The 14445-nt window shown below is 54.2% G+C and overlaps 1 pseudogene; it reads left to right on the top strand.

Annotated features, from left to right (window-relative positions):
- The first annotated feature begins 12315 nt into the window (after positions 1–12315).
- LOC118606321 lies at positions 12316–12434 on the top strand (annotated as a pseudogene).
- The last annotated feature ends 2011 nt before the right edge of the window (positions 12435–14445 follow it).

Raw genomic sequence — 14445 nt, 5'->3', positions numbered from 1 at the left:
CAGTTCCTGTTTGCAGAGGTGCCGGCAAGATGCTGGAAAGGCGAGGGGTCTGAACCGTCAGGCCAAGGGGAGGGGGCGACTGCACAGAGCGCAGAGGTCACGTGGCGAGGGCTTCCCTGGAGGGGGCTGTGACCTTCAGCCGGGAGGCAACCAGGGCAGTCGGTCCTTAACTTCACTCTCCTGCCTCCTGCCAGCGCTGCCCTTCGGGCCACCCAGATGGACGTCCAAGGAAATGAAGGGCCTTTGGTGAGGGCCAGACAGGCCACAGACAGGCCAGCACGGTGCAGTACCCAGCCGAGTGGGAGGGGAGAGGAACCCGGAGAGAGAAAAACCAGACATCCAAGCCGGGACACTCAGACCTTCATCGTTTTTGCTTGACACAAATGGTTATGAACAAACGAGCGCAAACAAAAGTTTTTAATATTAGTAGACTTAATTCTTTATAATAATACATGCCCTTCAGAAAAAAAAAGAAAATAGGCAAGTCTGAAAACATACCCTGGAACATTCTGGAAGATTATACCTCATGTCAGGCAGCAGAGAGGAACCCAGAAAGGGGCTTTGAGGCCATAACTCTCCAGAGCACAGAGAGCCACCTACCTGGCACTGAAGAAACCCATTACCTGACAAGAGGCTGTCTAATTCTCCTTCATTTACATATCCTAATCTAAGGCCCCAACCTCCAGATCTACAAAACAAAATGAAAATAATTAGTGCAATCTACAGCAAATTGTTTTTGAGCTTAATATTCTGCCTAGAATCTGTGTAAGGAAACGCAAACGCATTTTAAACCACCGCGTGCAAGAAGGGGTCGAGGCCAGACAGCTCAAGTGTTGGAAGAGAAGCTCCCTCTTTCAGCCCAACCAGAGGCCGAGAAGGAGATTTGGGGGGCTCCTGGGTGGGCGAGAGTGAGCGAGGCAGAGGGGCTCACTCGGGGGGCCCTTCAAAACCCGGAGTCGCTGGGGAGAAGCTGAGACTCTACCCCGTGCACACACTAGGGACTCAAGCGCTGTTCACAGGTAGTCGGGGTGACGAAGCCGATTGAAATTTCATGTGTCATGGCGCACCCTTCATCCCTCTGGCCTCGTGAGAAGCCTTTACAGAAGCAGGTTCGATGGTCACATAACTCGGGGAAGAAACGCAGGCGAGTCGTGGGGCTTGTCAGGTGGCTGGAGGCTGAGGAGAAACACAGGCCTGGTCTTGTTAAACCCAGTGTCCTTTTGCAGAGCCTGTCGCCTTGACAGCATTAACAGCGGCAGGCACAGCCTGGAGCCAAACCCCTGGGCGGCGGGGTGGGGGTGGGGGGGCGGGGCTCCTGAATTGAACCGGTGACAAGCAGGCCCCCTGCAGAAGAATCACGTCTTTTATTTTTTGAAGGGTGAGATGGTCATACATGACCCTAATAAGGCTACATCTAACTCTGCCTCTTCATTTGGCAAGAACGGGCCCAGATATTGGGGTTCATTCATTCAGCAAATAATCCCTGAGCGCTTACTGTGTGCCAGGCACTGTGCTAGGCACTGGATGTGCCAGGGCACAAAATAGACTAAAATCCGTGCCCTGGAGGAGTTTCTGCCCTGGGGAGAGCCCTGTCTTCTCCTCCTTTTACAGTCCTTGCGTGCCGTGGGACCCACCCCAACTTTGTGGCCATCACCGACTGGGCCAGGAAGGAGAGGCCACCTAGAAGCCGAGTGGGGCCAGTCACTTTCAGGACACAGACGTTGGAGACTGGGTTGCTTAGCTGGCCTGGGGGCCTGGTAAGGTTTGAGGACAAAAATCTGCCATGTGGGGACCTCGAGGAGCAGATGGAGGGAGCAGATTTGCAAAGCGCCCCAGTGCCGTGGTGCAGGTGGGCTGGGGGCAGAGACAGGGAGAGTGACAGTCCCCCTGGGGGCGTGGTGGCCCTTGTCCCTTGTTGTTTCTTACCTTCTTACTGATTCTGTCACCTCGACTGGGTTTTCTGTTTCTGGGAAGCAAACAGCCCCTGACCAAGAGGACGTGTCCTCAAAACTCTGCTTCAGAAGTGACCCCGTGAGGCAAACAAGGAGCTGTTTACAGCAAACCCAGTGAGAGACAAACAGGCTCCCTCGGCCTGGCCTCCCTCGCTGCCTGGATGGAGCCTTTTGGTCACACTTCCCCTCTCCTGGAGGAGGAAAGGGAAGGAGGCATTTGGAAGGTACAAGAAAGGCCAACATGTCTAATCAAGGGGGACCCAAAGGCGCCTGTCCTCGGCCAGGCCTGAGGGAAGACGTCCAAAGCTAATTAGCAGACCCCAGAGCTACTTCCTGCGATTCTTCAAGGCTGGCAGGGTCACTCGGAGGAGCAGAGGACATCTGCCGTTTCTTCCCCTGCTGGAGATAGCATCCCATCCAGCTAAGGAGAAGCCTGGAATCATCCCAAAAAACCCCCTCTTCCTGGAAGGAGAGCTGAGCGGGACCCCGATGGGCACTTCCCTCTCTGAGAGGACTGAGCGGGGCATGGGTGCTTAGGGCAGGCGGGGAGGGGGTGCTGGGACAGCACAGAGGTGTGACCGTGTGGGAGGGTCAGAGGAGCCGGCTGCAAGGCTCGCTGGGTATCGAGGTGGGGCACAGACACGGAAAATGGCGTGAGACAGACAGCGGCCTCGAATGTCACGCCAGGAGGGGGCAGGGAGCTGTCGAGGGGCGAGATGCGGCCTGACCCGTGCTTTAGGAAGCCGCATGAAGGACTCACCAACGACAACTGTGGCTTGAACAAGAAGCCAGATGTGAGGCAGAGGGCGTGGCGTCCCACGGGGACCCCAGGAAGGCTGACAGTGACAAGGCTGTTGGTTTACAGTGCCTGCAGCTCCCCACCCACCCGGCCTGCAGGTAGGTCAGGGTCAAGCATGCCGCCCTAGCCAGAGACGCCTTCCTGATTCCCGGCCAGCGGACCAGGGAGGGCGGGGAGCCCTGGGCTGGAGCAAGAGACAGGTGGCGAGACAGGACAAAGAGAGGGGCACCTCCGTATGAAGGAGACATTTATTCACTCAACAAACACTGCCCACACATCTGGGCTCAGACAGACACACTCCAAGCTTCTCCTCCTCCTCCTCCCGCTCCCTCCTTTTTAAAAAACCGTTCGGCCTTTTTCTAATACGCAAGTAAGACAAGTCCCAGAGTGGCCCTAACAAACTACCGAAGTCGGGACCGCTTAAAGCAACAGGATCTCCCTCTCTCGTGGTTCCTGAGGCTGGAAGTCTGCAGTCACGGTGGCCGTGCTCCCTCCGAGGGGTCGAGGGGAGGCCCCTCCCTTTCTCTTCATCTCCGGTGTTGCCGGCAGTCCTTGGCGCTCCTCGGCTTGTCCCTGTGCGGCTCCGATCTCTGCCCCCACCACCACATGGCATCCTCCCTGTGTGTCTCTGGGGCTCTTCTCAGAAGGATGCCAGTCACGTGGGATTAGGGCCCACCCTAATCAAGGCGTGACTCATCTTCACTCGATTACATCTGAAAAGATGACTATTTCCAAATAAGACCACATCCACGACCCCCGGCAAGGGGTTAGGACTTCAACCTATCGTTTGGGGGGACACAATTCACCCTGCAACACTCGTAGGGGAAAAAAATACAGAAAATGTAGATAACGAAGAAATAAACTAATAAATAAAATCACTAAAACTTTGTATCACACGGAGGGAACCGCTCCAACATTTTGGGGTGCCTCCTCCTAGATGTTCTGCCCTCTCTCAAAAATATGTTATCGGCTTTGCAAAGTTCAGTTATCCCGGGCACACCACCGGGACCTGTTTATTTCGCCTGACATTATACAGTGCTGTTCTAATGACTCTTTTTCGCGTCCCGGATTGTATCTTCTCTGTTACGTTTGGGAATCCACTACCTACGGTTTCTTCTGAGTGCAGGAAATGACAAGCATGTGGCCACAGCTACGGCTCTACAGCGTACTGGGCCATTCCAATGGCAGGGTCAAGTCCGTGTATGTCATATGTTAATGTAAATCTCATGGGCACCCTGTGAGGTCCATATTATTGGCCTCACTTCGTAGATGGAGAAATAGATCCAGGGGGGTTAAGTACCTTGTCTTACGTCATCTAGCGAGTAATCAGAACACTTGGGCTTGGTCCCCAGGCCTGTCTGACACAGACGGACCCCCGAAGCTGCCTCCTATTCATGGAGCTCAGACATTAGAAAGTCAGGGGTGCCGTTAAGATGTAACTCGCAGGTCTTGATGGATGTGCATGAGGGAGAACTCGCCAGGTGAAAAGCAGGTGGAGATATGGTGGATGTGGGGCACGGTCCAGCTCGCCCTGGGAGGGGCCGTTTGTGCTGTTTGCCACAGGACAGCACGCGAGGGAGGGAGTGGCAGGGCGAGGTCAGCGGGGCTGTGTCCTGTGGGCAGTCTCAGCATTGTCCAGAGAGCAGTAGGGAGCCCCTGAAAATGTGTCAGCAGGAGAGAGCCCGTGCTTTGAAAAATTCACTCTGGCTCAGGGCGGAAGATGGATGGAAAGGCTGGCCGGGACAGAGAAACTGGGGAGAAATGGGGGCGGGGGGGCAGGTCGACCAGTTACAGGAGGAGAAGCAGGGGCAGGGAAGGCAGAGTTAGGCCTGAAGGATCAGTAGCTGCTCCCTCAGTCTTTGCAGGAAGTTGAGCTGTGAGCCGTGCCCTGGGTGGCCCAGTCCGCCCCAGCCGACAGATGAGCAGGGGACATCTACCGCCATCCATTCTTGTCCTTGGCAGGAGACCTCCCACGTGGCATCGGGCTAAGCCTCAGTCTCGCTGGTGGGAAGCCTGGCTCCTTGCCACAGAAAGGCGCAGAGATAAGTGGTGTGATGAGTGTACTGAAAACACAGGATTAAACACTTGGGAACTGCCATGAAGCCACCCCTCAGAGGCCGGGAGACGGGGCCAGGCTCGGCCTCCTGCTCGGGCAGTGTGGGCAGCTGGGAGCGGCAGAAGACACTTCCTCTGGGTGGGGGAAGCAGGCCCACCCGACCTCCGAGGGAGGCCGCTGCCTGGGTGTGCCCCTCTCCTCTTTGCGCCTCTGGATCTACCCCCCCCCCCCCGATGTCATTGACCAGCCTGCTCTTTCAAGTTTAAGCAGTGCCCTATGCCACCACAAACACCTGCCCCCATCCACCCCTTGGGCCTCGGGGTGTACGTACACGCCAGTGGCCCCGTTCACCCTCGGGAGGATTGCCTCAGGCTGCCCATGTGGCCCCAGACGTGTGGGCAGAGGATTCCGGGGTCCCTTTGGCTTTCTGACTTAAGCAGCTGAAGGGTCAGTACCACCCCAGGTATGGAAACTGGGGAGAAAGGAAGAGACAGTGGGCGGGGAGAAGTCGAGGAGCGAAGACCTTGCGGGCAGAGGGAACTGGGGCGGAGTCGGGGGCCGGGGGAGGTCACCAGGTCTGCTTAGCTGCAGACCCCAAGATAGAGCCCAGCTGCTGACAGCCACCACCCCAGAGCGACAAAGGGTTCCTTCCCAACTCCGGGGCTGGGCGGGGTCCTCCCTTCTTGGGCTGCCAGCAGGAGTTACAGGACGTGGAGTACAGTGGACGGTCAGCGCGCCTCCTCTGGTCCTCCGCCTCCCCTGTGGAAGGTCTCGGGGGTGGGGATAGGGCGGGGCCTTTCAGGAAGAGGAAAAAACAAGATGTCTTAGTCAGCTTCGAGGTCAGGGCAGTTTTCTAAGGAGCATCTGGAGGTGGAAGAAGAGGCAAGGGCGTCTGAAGAGTAAACTTGGACAGGCCAGAGCATAACGACTCTGTGGTCTGGGCTGGGACGGAGCCCCGCTGACTGACGGGCTGTGGTAAAATCCGCGCTACCTAAAACGTTTTTAAAGTGCGTAATTCGGTGGCAGTAAGTACATACACACCGTCGAGCAAGCATCACCACTATCCAGTTCCAGAACTTTTCATCACCCCAAATAGTAAACCCATAAGCTACCATTGATTGGGCGCCTACTGTGTGCTTTACACGCATCGGCTCAGCTCAGCCCCCTTGTACCTTTGAGAGGAATCCATGTCACAGGCGAGGAGCAGGAGGGCCCAGGGAGGGACGGTCACTTGCCCAAAGCCTTGTGGGTTGTGAGTGCCCAAGACTTACAATGTGAGTCCTGGTTTGCCCAGCTCCAGAGCCCACGCTAGAGGGGACAGGTGGGGCAGCTCGCTCACTGCCAATGCTGTTCTCTGGGGGTGCAGCTAGAAGGTGAGGGGCTCTGCTGGGGCACCGTCCAGATGAGCAAGGGCTTGCCAGGGCAGGGGGCGGGGCAAGGCTCAGGTGGGGAGCTGAGGCAGAGTGGCGTGGTGCCAGGCGGTGTACTTACTGACGGGAGCTCCAGGTAGAGGCTGGCAGTAGGGGCCGGGTCCTGTCCCTAGAGGACTGTGCTGGCCCCGGCTGAGTGGAGGATCAGGGCCCCAGCTAAGCGGGAGCTGCTCCCAAGGGTGTGCAGTGGCGAGCAGGCCGAAGGATTAGGAGAGAGGACGGGGAGCAGACCAAGGCCAGCGAGGGTCAGCGTGTCAGCCCAGGGGCCGGTTGACAGCTGTCAGAAGGGCCAGGAGGAGCAAAGGCCTGACTCCAGATCCCAAACCATGCTTGGCAACGGGCTGAGACCAGAGCGGCAAATATCCACCGCCCTCGAGTCTGTGTCTCCGGTCAACCCTGAAATTCAGGCTCAAGATCTTGTTGGCTACAAAGGCTTTGAACTTGCCAGTCCAGTAAGAAAGCAGAAAGGCATTCACGTTTTCTCTCTCGTTCTCTTTCCTCTGCATGTGTGTGCATACAAACACACCCAAAGATGTAAACATGAGATTTTAGTGTGCATCCAGTTTTTGTCTTTTATTTTTTTAACTCAACAATGTCATGGAAATCTTTTCAAGTCGTTTGTACACCATCCTTCTTAAAAGCCTCAGAGCACCCCTTCGTGTGCCTGACTCTTAGTTTATTGAACTCAGCGGTTCTCATTTGGCAGTGTCTGGGGACATTTTTGGGTGTCACAACTTGGGGAGATGGCTGTGATTTTGAATTCGCCTACTCGCTAAAATTTTGTTGCGACCCCAAAATCAGTACTCAAGGCAATTTCACAGTCATTCTTGTTCTATCACAGAGCAGCAAGAATTGTGAGTCAACTGACATGTATGTTCCCGGCTAAGGTCAAGCAATCCGACACTCTGCTTTCTTGTTTCAGCTCTCAAACTGTAAATGCGTGTCCCATTTGCCATCTATTTAATGCCAAGTGTTTCACAATTTAGCGCTTTTTCTTAGTGATTTTGCTGCTTAAAATGCCCCCCAGCATAGCACTGAAATGCTGGCTAGTGATTCTGAGTGTAAGAAGGCCGGGGTGTACCTTTTGGAGAAAATACGTGTGTTAGGTAAGCTTGGTTTGGACATGAGTTATAGCCACTGGCTGCGAGTTCAATGTTAAGAAAGCAGCCAGGTATATTAACTAAGGTGTCTTTAAACAGAGACACACATAAAAGAAGGTTGCATATTGATCAGTTGTTAAAACGTTGTGACCAGAGGCTCCCAGGACCCTAACCCTGTGTTTCTCCATGAGCAGCGGTCCAGCATGTGCTAATTCAGTGTTCACGATGACTTCATCAAACATGACTACTGCCAATAACGAGAATCGACTGTATCCCAAGATCATTTCGCCTGTACGTCCTAGAAGTGTGATGGCTGGTTCAGAGAGTGTGTTCCTTTTGAGAGGTTTTCCCCCATCTTTACTGAGATATGATTGACAAATAAACATTGTATATATTTAAGGCGTAGGACTTGATGTTTTGATACACATGCATTGTGAAATAATCGCCACAATCAAGCTAATGAACATGTCCATCACCTCATTTATCTTTATTTGTGCGGTAAGAACACAAGAGTTACTGCTTTACTTCACTTAGCATCACCTGCTGGGTTCATTTCTGTTGTTGTCAGTGACGAGAGCTCCTTCTCTGAAGAGGCTGAATAATATTTCATTGTTTAAACATGTAGTATATTTTCTTTATGCATTCATCCACTGGTGGACCTGTAAGTTGTTTTCATGTCTTGGCTATCGTGAATAATATTGCAATGAGCATGGGAGTGTAGATATTTCTTGGAGACAGTGATTTTATTTTCTTCAGATATATACCCAGAATTGGAATCATTGCATCTTAAGGTACTTCTATTTTTAATTTTTTAAGACCCTCCATACTGTTTTCCATAATAGCTGCGCCAGTTCCCATTCCCACTAACAGTGCACAAGGGTTTCCTTTTTCTCCACATCCTTGCCAACACTTGTTACCTTTTGTCCTTTTGATAATAGCGTTCTAACAGGATGAAAGGAAAAAAACACATGATCATCTCAATAGGAGCAGGAAAAGGATTTGACAAAACTCAACATCCATTCATGATAAAAACTCTCAACAAAATAGATATAGAACGAACTTAACTCAACACGATAAAGGGCCTGTATTAAAAGCCCACCGCTGACATTACGATCAATGAGAAATAAGAAAAACTTCCCCCCTGAGATCCGGCACAAGACAAGGATGCCCACTCTCACCCTTTCTATTCAACATAGTCTTTAAGTCTTAGCCAGAGCACTCAGACAAGAAAAAACGTAAAAGCCATCCAAATAGGAAAGGAAGAAGTAAACCTTTCTCTGTTTGCTGATGACATGATCATATATGTAGAAAATTCTAAAGATTCAACGAGAAAAACCTGTTGAACTAAAAAACAAATCTGGTAAATTGGCAGGATTCAAAATCGATGTACAAAAATCAGTCATGTTTCTATACACAAATTACAAACTATCCAAAAAGGAAAGTAAAAAAAAAAAAAAAAAAACAAGCTTTTCATGATAAAAACAAAAAAAGATAAATACTTAGGGATGAAGCTAACCAAAGAAATGAAAGAGTCGTGTACTGAAAGTTTTAAAATATTGCTGAAATAACTTTAAAAACAGATGCAAGGACGTCCCACGTTCACGGATTGGAAGACTTGTTAAAGTGTCCGTATTGTAGAAGTATCCCCATCATCGCACCTAACAAAGCTGATTCACTTGGACGCTTGACGAATGAGGTGGCTGTGGGCGGGGTCATCTGGTGGCGATGACCATCTCAAGCCCAGGAGGATGGACAAGCAGCAGACAGCATCACTCATTCGCCATCGTGCCCACTGTGGGCCAGGCTTGTGCAGGACCCAGCGGTGAATGGAAGAGACCAAGGTCGCTGCCATAAAGGAGAAAGGCAGTGAGTGATGACTGCGGAATGCCTGAGGGCCCTTTGAGGACGTGGAAGGTGCTGGGGGGAGATGAGAGCAGGGGAGGGGCCCGGAGAGCCGGCTGCCAGGGGCGGCGGGAGCAATTCTACACAGCATGACCAGGGACGGTCTCCCTGGGGAGGGGGCTTGGGAAGAACCTGTCCCTCAGCCCTCGCATTCACCCCTCCGTTCATTCATATATGCAGCATATCCAGGGAGGAGATGCCCCTGCAGAACTTGTCCCGGGACCCAGTGGGGACATCTGTCCTCTGAGGGTGAATTTAAGGAGAAGCAGAGGACCAGGCCCCTTGGCCAGGGAAGGGGGCAGAAGAGGAAGAATAGGACACCTCCAAAGCAGTGCCCCTACCAACTTGCTTTTGGGGATCACCAGCAATTACAAGAAAAGAAAAAGAAAAAGTAAAGCAACTGTTATCTGACTTGGGATTTCTCCCCGTTTATAAATCAGGTCTTTTCAACTTCATTTCAAAGGCCTGTGGTGCATCCTTCGCCAGGGTCCCCGGACCCGGCTCGCTGGCCTGTCCCCTCGGCATGGCCTGGCCGCCCTCTCACGTTCATCATTCATAGGTTGAGTACAAGCCTGTCCCCTGCAGGGAGCAGGCCAGAACACAAGATCCTGCAGCACAGTCGGGGAGAAAACACCCCTGGATTCAGAGGCTCAGGCCTGGATTCGAACCCCTGTTCTGCCTCTGGCCCACCATGTAGCCATTGGGTGGTCACCTCGCTTCTCTAGGCCCCTCTTTTCCTCTCTGTAAAATGGGTACAAGACTCTATACCTGCCTGGCTGGAAGGGTCAGATGAGGCAGCAAGATGCTTCGTAAGCACCTACGATGTCACACTGTGTCGGGCGGATGGTCTGTGGGGGGGTCCGGACGTTAGTCAGAGAATCCCCAGGCTGGGTTCTGTGGACGGGCCGAGACCCGGGGGACACAGACATCCAAACCATGCGAAGCGGAAGACAAGACAGCCATGCGAGAAGCCGTTCACACCCCCAGGGAGGCAGAGTCCGGGGGGGGGGGGGGGTGCCTCCGAGAGGGGACTCGGGCAGCGCAGCAGGTCGCGATCTCGGGAATCATCTATTACGAGTGTTTTAAACGCGGGTTTCGTTACTACTCAGGTAACGTGAGGCCAGCAGATCAGGAGGTGACTGCCACTGCCAAGGCGGGGTGCTACTCAGTTTCTAAGGGGCGGGGGCGGGCAAACCATGCCACGCGGGGCCACGCGAGGAAACACCACCACCGTCCAAAAGCAGAGGCAGCCTGGGGAAAACGTGGGCAAGAGACTCGCTGTGGTTTCTGGAAAGGAGCAGGCGAGGCAGCGACGGCGGGTTGAGGATGGGGGTGTAGGGGCTGCCCCTCGCTGTCCAGCGCATGCGCTGGAGCGGTTAGGGCAAGGGGGCGTGGTGACAGTAGTGGCGGTGGGCACTGGAGTGGTTAGTGCTCATATGAAAGGTGTGCTCAGCGGTGAGTAGATTACAATCTGTAGGGCTTGGCCAGCCCCAGGAGGGACAACCTCTCCAGGGTCAAGATGGCAAGTGCCCGGATGGCAAAGCACCAACCCCACCCCCCACCCGGGGAGCTACGTTTCGCATGATGATGTTGAGAACCTGGGAGACGTGTGCTCGGTTCAGTGCCTGGGACATTTCCGTGTGCACGGGCTGTGTGGTCCACGTGCTGCGTGTGGGTGTGGGGGTGTGTCATTCATGAGCCGGCTGTGGGCAAACACTGGCAGGTCCCAGGAGCAGGGCGTGGGCGGGGAACGCGCCGGGTGGGCAGCCCGCCCAGCCCGGCAGCAGCTTCTTCCCCCAGAATCGAGTCACAGCCTTTATGTCCAGTTTCTTTCCACTGCTAAGGTCGGTCTGGTGCTGGGAGTCAAGGCTGGTGTGATCCTTGGATCTGGAGCCTTCCAGAAGCCAGGTCTTTCATGGGCAGAGGAAGACGCAGGTGTCAGGTGGCGAGGACACTCTGGACACAGGAACTTGTCCAGTTGGCAACCTGCTTTTTTTTAACTTAATATGTCTTAGAAGTATTTTCCTGTCATAGACCTGTTTCAACCTTTCCATACCTACACTGTATCCCTATAAGGCTGTATCTTACTTACTCACTCCCTACTGATAGACACTTGGATTATTTCCTGTCTTGGGCTGCAGTGAACACCTCTTCATTTGGGGGCAGAGGAGGGGTCTGACCAGGTCCTGCCCAGGCCTCGGAGCGGGTATTCGGGGAGGCAGCTTAGCCTCTGGTTGGTGTCTCGTCAGTGGCAAGTAGAGAGCTCCCTACCCAATTCTAGCCCAGGCTCTGTCCTCAGTTGGCTGTGTGACCTTAGGGCAAGCCACAGAACTTCCCTGGGCCTCGTTTCCCTCACCTGTGAAAAGCGAAGCTTGCGCTGAGTTCCTATCCCACGGCCTCCTCATCCCAGTAGTCACGCTCAGCTCCTTGGCGGCTGCATTAAAACACTTTCCTTTTGCCTCCCCTAGTGCAGGACCTCTGCTAGTTTCATGGCCCCATCCACCTCTCCCCGACATCTCCAGACGGAGACCCAGCTAGGGTTGTGGTCTGACTGGAGAGGCCGAGAGGCTAAGTGGCCAGTCCACGGACTCCCAGTGGGTGTGCCGCGCTGTCAGCCCGAGCCGGGCTTCAATCCTGGTTTCCTGTAGCCTCCTGGGCAAGTGACCGCAGGCAGGAGACATTGCTTCGCTCAACCTCAGTGTCCCCCTCCAGAAAGACAGGAGGGTCGTGACCCGCCGTGCTCTGAGAAGGGAGTCCGACGCCCATCGCGGTGTGGCCCAGGCCCTGCGCCCTCTGACTTCAGGTTGGCTTGGCCAATAGGAGGCCCCAGTGGTGCTCAGAGAGGGGGAGGAAAGGCTGGGCGCTTATGCCCCGGGCTCCTCCTTGCTGGGCAGGCAGATGGCGGCAGTGGACGCATTCCTGTGAGCAAGGCCGCAGCTCTTGTTTGCCTTGCCACCTTGCCTTACCAGGCCTACGGAGGTGACAGGCTGAGGGGTCACCCTTCAATCTCCCTTGTGCTGGGTCCCTGACTGATTCGCCGACCCTTTCCCATAGGGTTATAAAGAAGACTGAATGAGTCTGTGGCCACGCCACCCTGAACATGCCCGATCCCGTCTGATATCAGAAGCTAAGCAGGGTCGAGCCTGGTTACTACTTGGATGGGAGACCACCCAGGAAGACCAGGTGCCATTAATTAAATTAAATTAAAAATAAAGAAGATTGAATGAGAACATGACAGCCATTGGTCAGTTCCATTGATTATGGTGATGGTTATACAACTCCGAATTTACTAAAAGCCATTGAATTGTATACTCTAAACGGCTGAATTTTAGGCAGGTGAATTCAATTTTGATTAAGCTGTTTGAAAAATCAACTTGTGGAAGAGTGAGTATAGTACAAAGAAGGCTGTACATATGTCTGCTTGTCTAGGCACTAAATACCTCTGGAAAAATGTCGCCAGCACACTGTCTGCTGTGGATGCTCCGAGGAGGGGCCCTGGGTAGGACACGGAGGAGCCATCCTCCTCACAGAACAGGGTGGCGTGTGGCTTTTATGACAGAAACGGAGCGGAGCCCCGGCCGCCGTGCATTTGCCCGCCCTGGGCTAGCCGGTCCTCCTCGAGAAGCAGGCTGTGGGGTGGTGGGGACAAGTGCGAAGGGTCCCGAGGTTCCCAGATGCTGCAGCCTGCCCGCACGAGCTCCCGGGAGCAGCTCTGTCCCCCAGGGAAGGTCAAGAAGTCCTCCTCCCTGGGCCTGAAATAGATTTCCTGTTAAAAACCTAGCAAAGCAACTATTTTTGGCTGCCTGGCCTACCAGAAGCGGGCTGAGAGCTGACTGGGTGCCACGCCCAGACTCCCGGGGTGACAGGACCAGGGACCATAATCAGAGAACCTCCCCGCCCCTGCTCATGGGTGGGGGGGGGATTTCAGGGGGCTCCTCTTGTAAGCCCAGAAGCAGGTCGAGTCTGTACCCCAAGGACAGTGGTCCCAGAGCATGGAATTCTGGAGCTGTGCTTGGTTCCACACTGTTGGTCACTCCCAACAGCCTGGTCCAGCAGGGGTGGTCGTCATCATTTTCAGGTGGGGAAACTGAGGCTCAGAGACACAAGCAACCCCCCAGAGATCCCACATCTGGAGCTAGGGCTCAAACGCAGGTCTGTGTCTCACCCTCCTGGACCACACTCATCCTTCAAGATGCAAGGGACAAAGACCCCAAGTCAGCTGATGCAGGCCAGCCCGGCCGCACAAAGGGACCCCTCCCAGCTCGGGCGATATGGGACAGATGGATTTTCCTGCCTTCCACCAGCTCCATGGAGAAGACCCGGCACAGGGAGGGGGGCAGGCGGGCAGACCCCGGCACCGGCCAGCGGCTCCAGGGCCCAGCCGGGCAGGGATTCCACGAGCGGTTCACGGCTGGTCCTGGAAATAACCACAGTGTGTATCTCGTCAGCCTCACACTGCAGATTGCTTAGGACAAACCCTCGTAAATCTCTGTCCAGGGCCTGTTGGGAAAATCGGAGGAGCATGGCGGTGCCCCAGACTCCCAGTCTCCCGCCCTCCTTCCCTCTTCCTCGCTCTTTTTCTCTTTCTCCCTCATCTCTTACTCCGCCTCTGTTTCTCTCTTTTATTCTGTCTGCCTCTCTTTAGAGAACACAGTCTGTGTTCTGTCTGTTTCTGTCCAAGCGTCCCCTTGTCTATCAGTCTGTCCTTCCCATTTCTTCCTTCCTCAGCTCTTTCTCCCAATTATTAAGCTGCAAGAGAGGTCCCAGCCTCCCAAACGCCCACAGAGCACAGATTTTAACGCGGATTCGCAGTCTTCCAGAAAAACAGATGCAACATCTATGACATTCTTCCTGCTCTCTGGAACAGCAATTAAAGAGAGAGGCTTGGGAGAGGGGGGATTGGAAAGCGGGGGCTCTGAGAGAGGCTGAGGGGAGAAGAGGAAAGAAAGCCCCTCCGTCGGGGCTGCTCCCCTCGGCAAAGGCAGCCGATGGCACAGGCGGCCACTGCTGTGACTGGCCAGCACTGTGACATCCTTCTCCCCTAGACATCAACTTGGGAGAGTGACTAGGTTGACTGTGGCTTAGCGGGCAAAGCCTGGCATTGGAGAGGCAATCAGGGGGACAGCAGGGGGTACAGGGACCCAGACAGAGTGCTGTCGTAGGAGCACAGAATTCTGAGTCCTGGATTCAAATCTGGATCCTGCCG

This window comes from Rousettus aegyptiacus, unplaced genomic scaffold (assembly GCF_014176215.1).
Source record: "Rousettus aegyptiacus isolate mRouAeg1 unplaced genomic scaffold, mRouAeg1.p scaffold_m13_p_7, whole genome shotgun sequence".
NCBI classification, from domain to species: domain Eukaryota; kingdom Metazoa; phylum Chordata; class Mammalia; order Chiroptera; family Pteropodidae; genus Rousettus; species Rousettus aegyptiacus.
The sequence above is the reverse complement of the archived record's forward strand: the minus strand, read 5'-3'. Positions and strand labels throughout refer to the sequence as shown.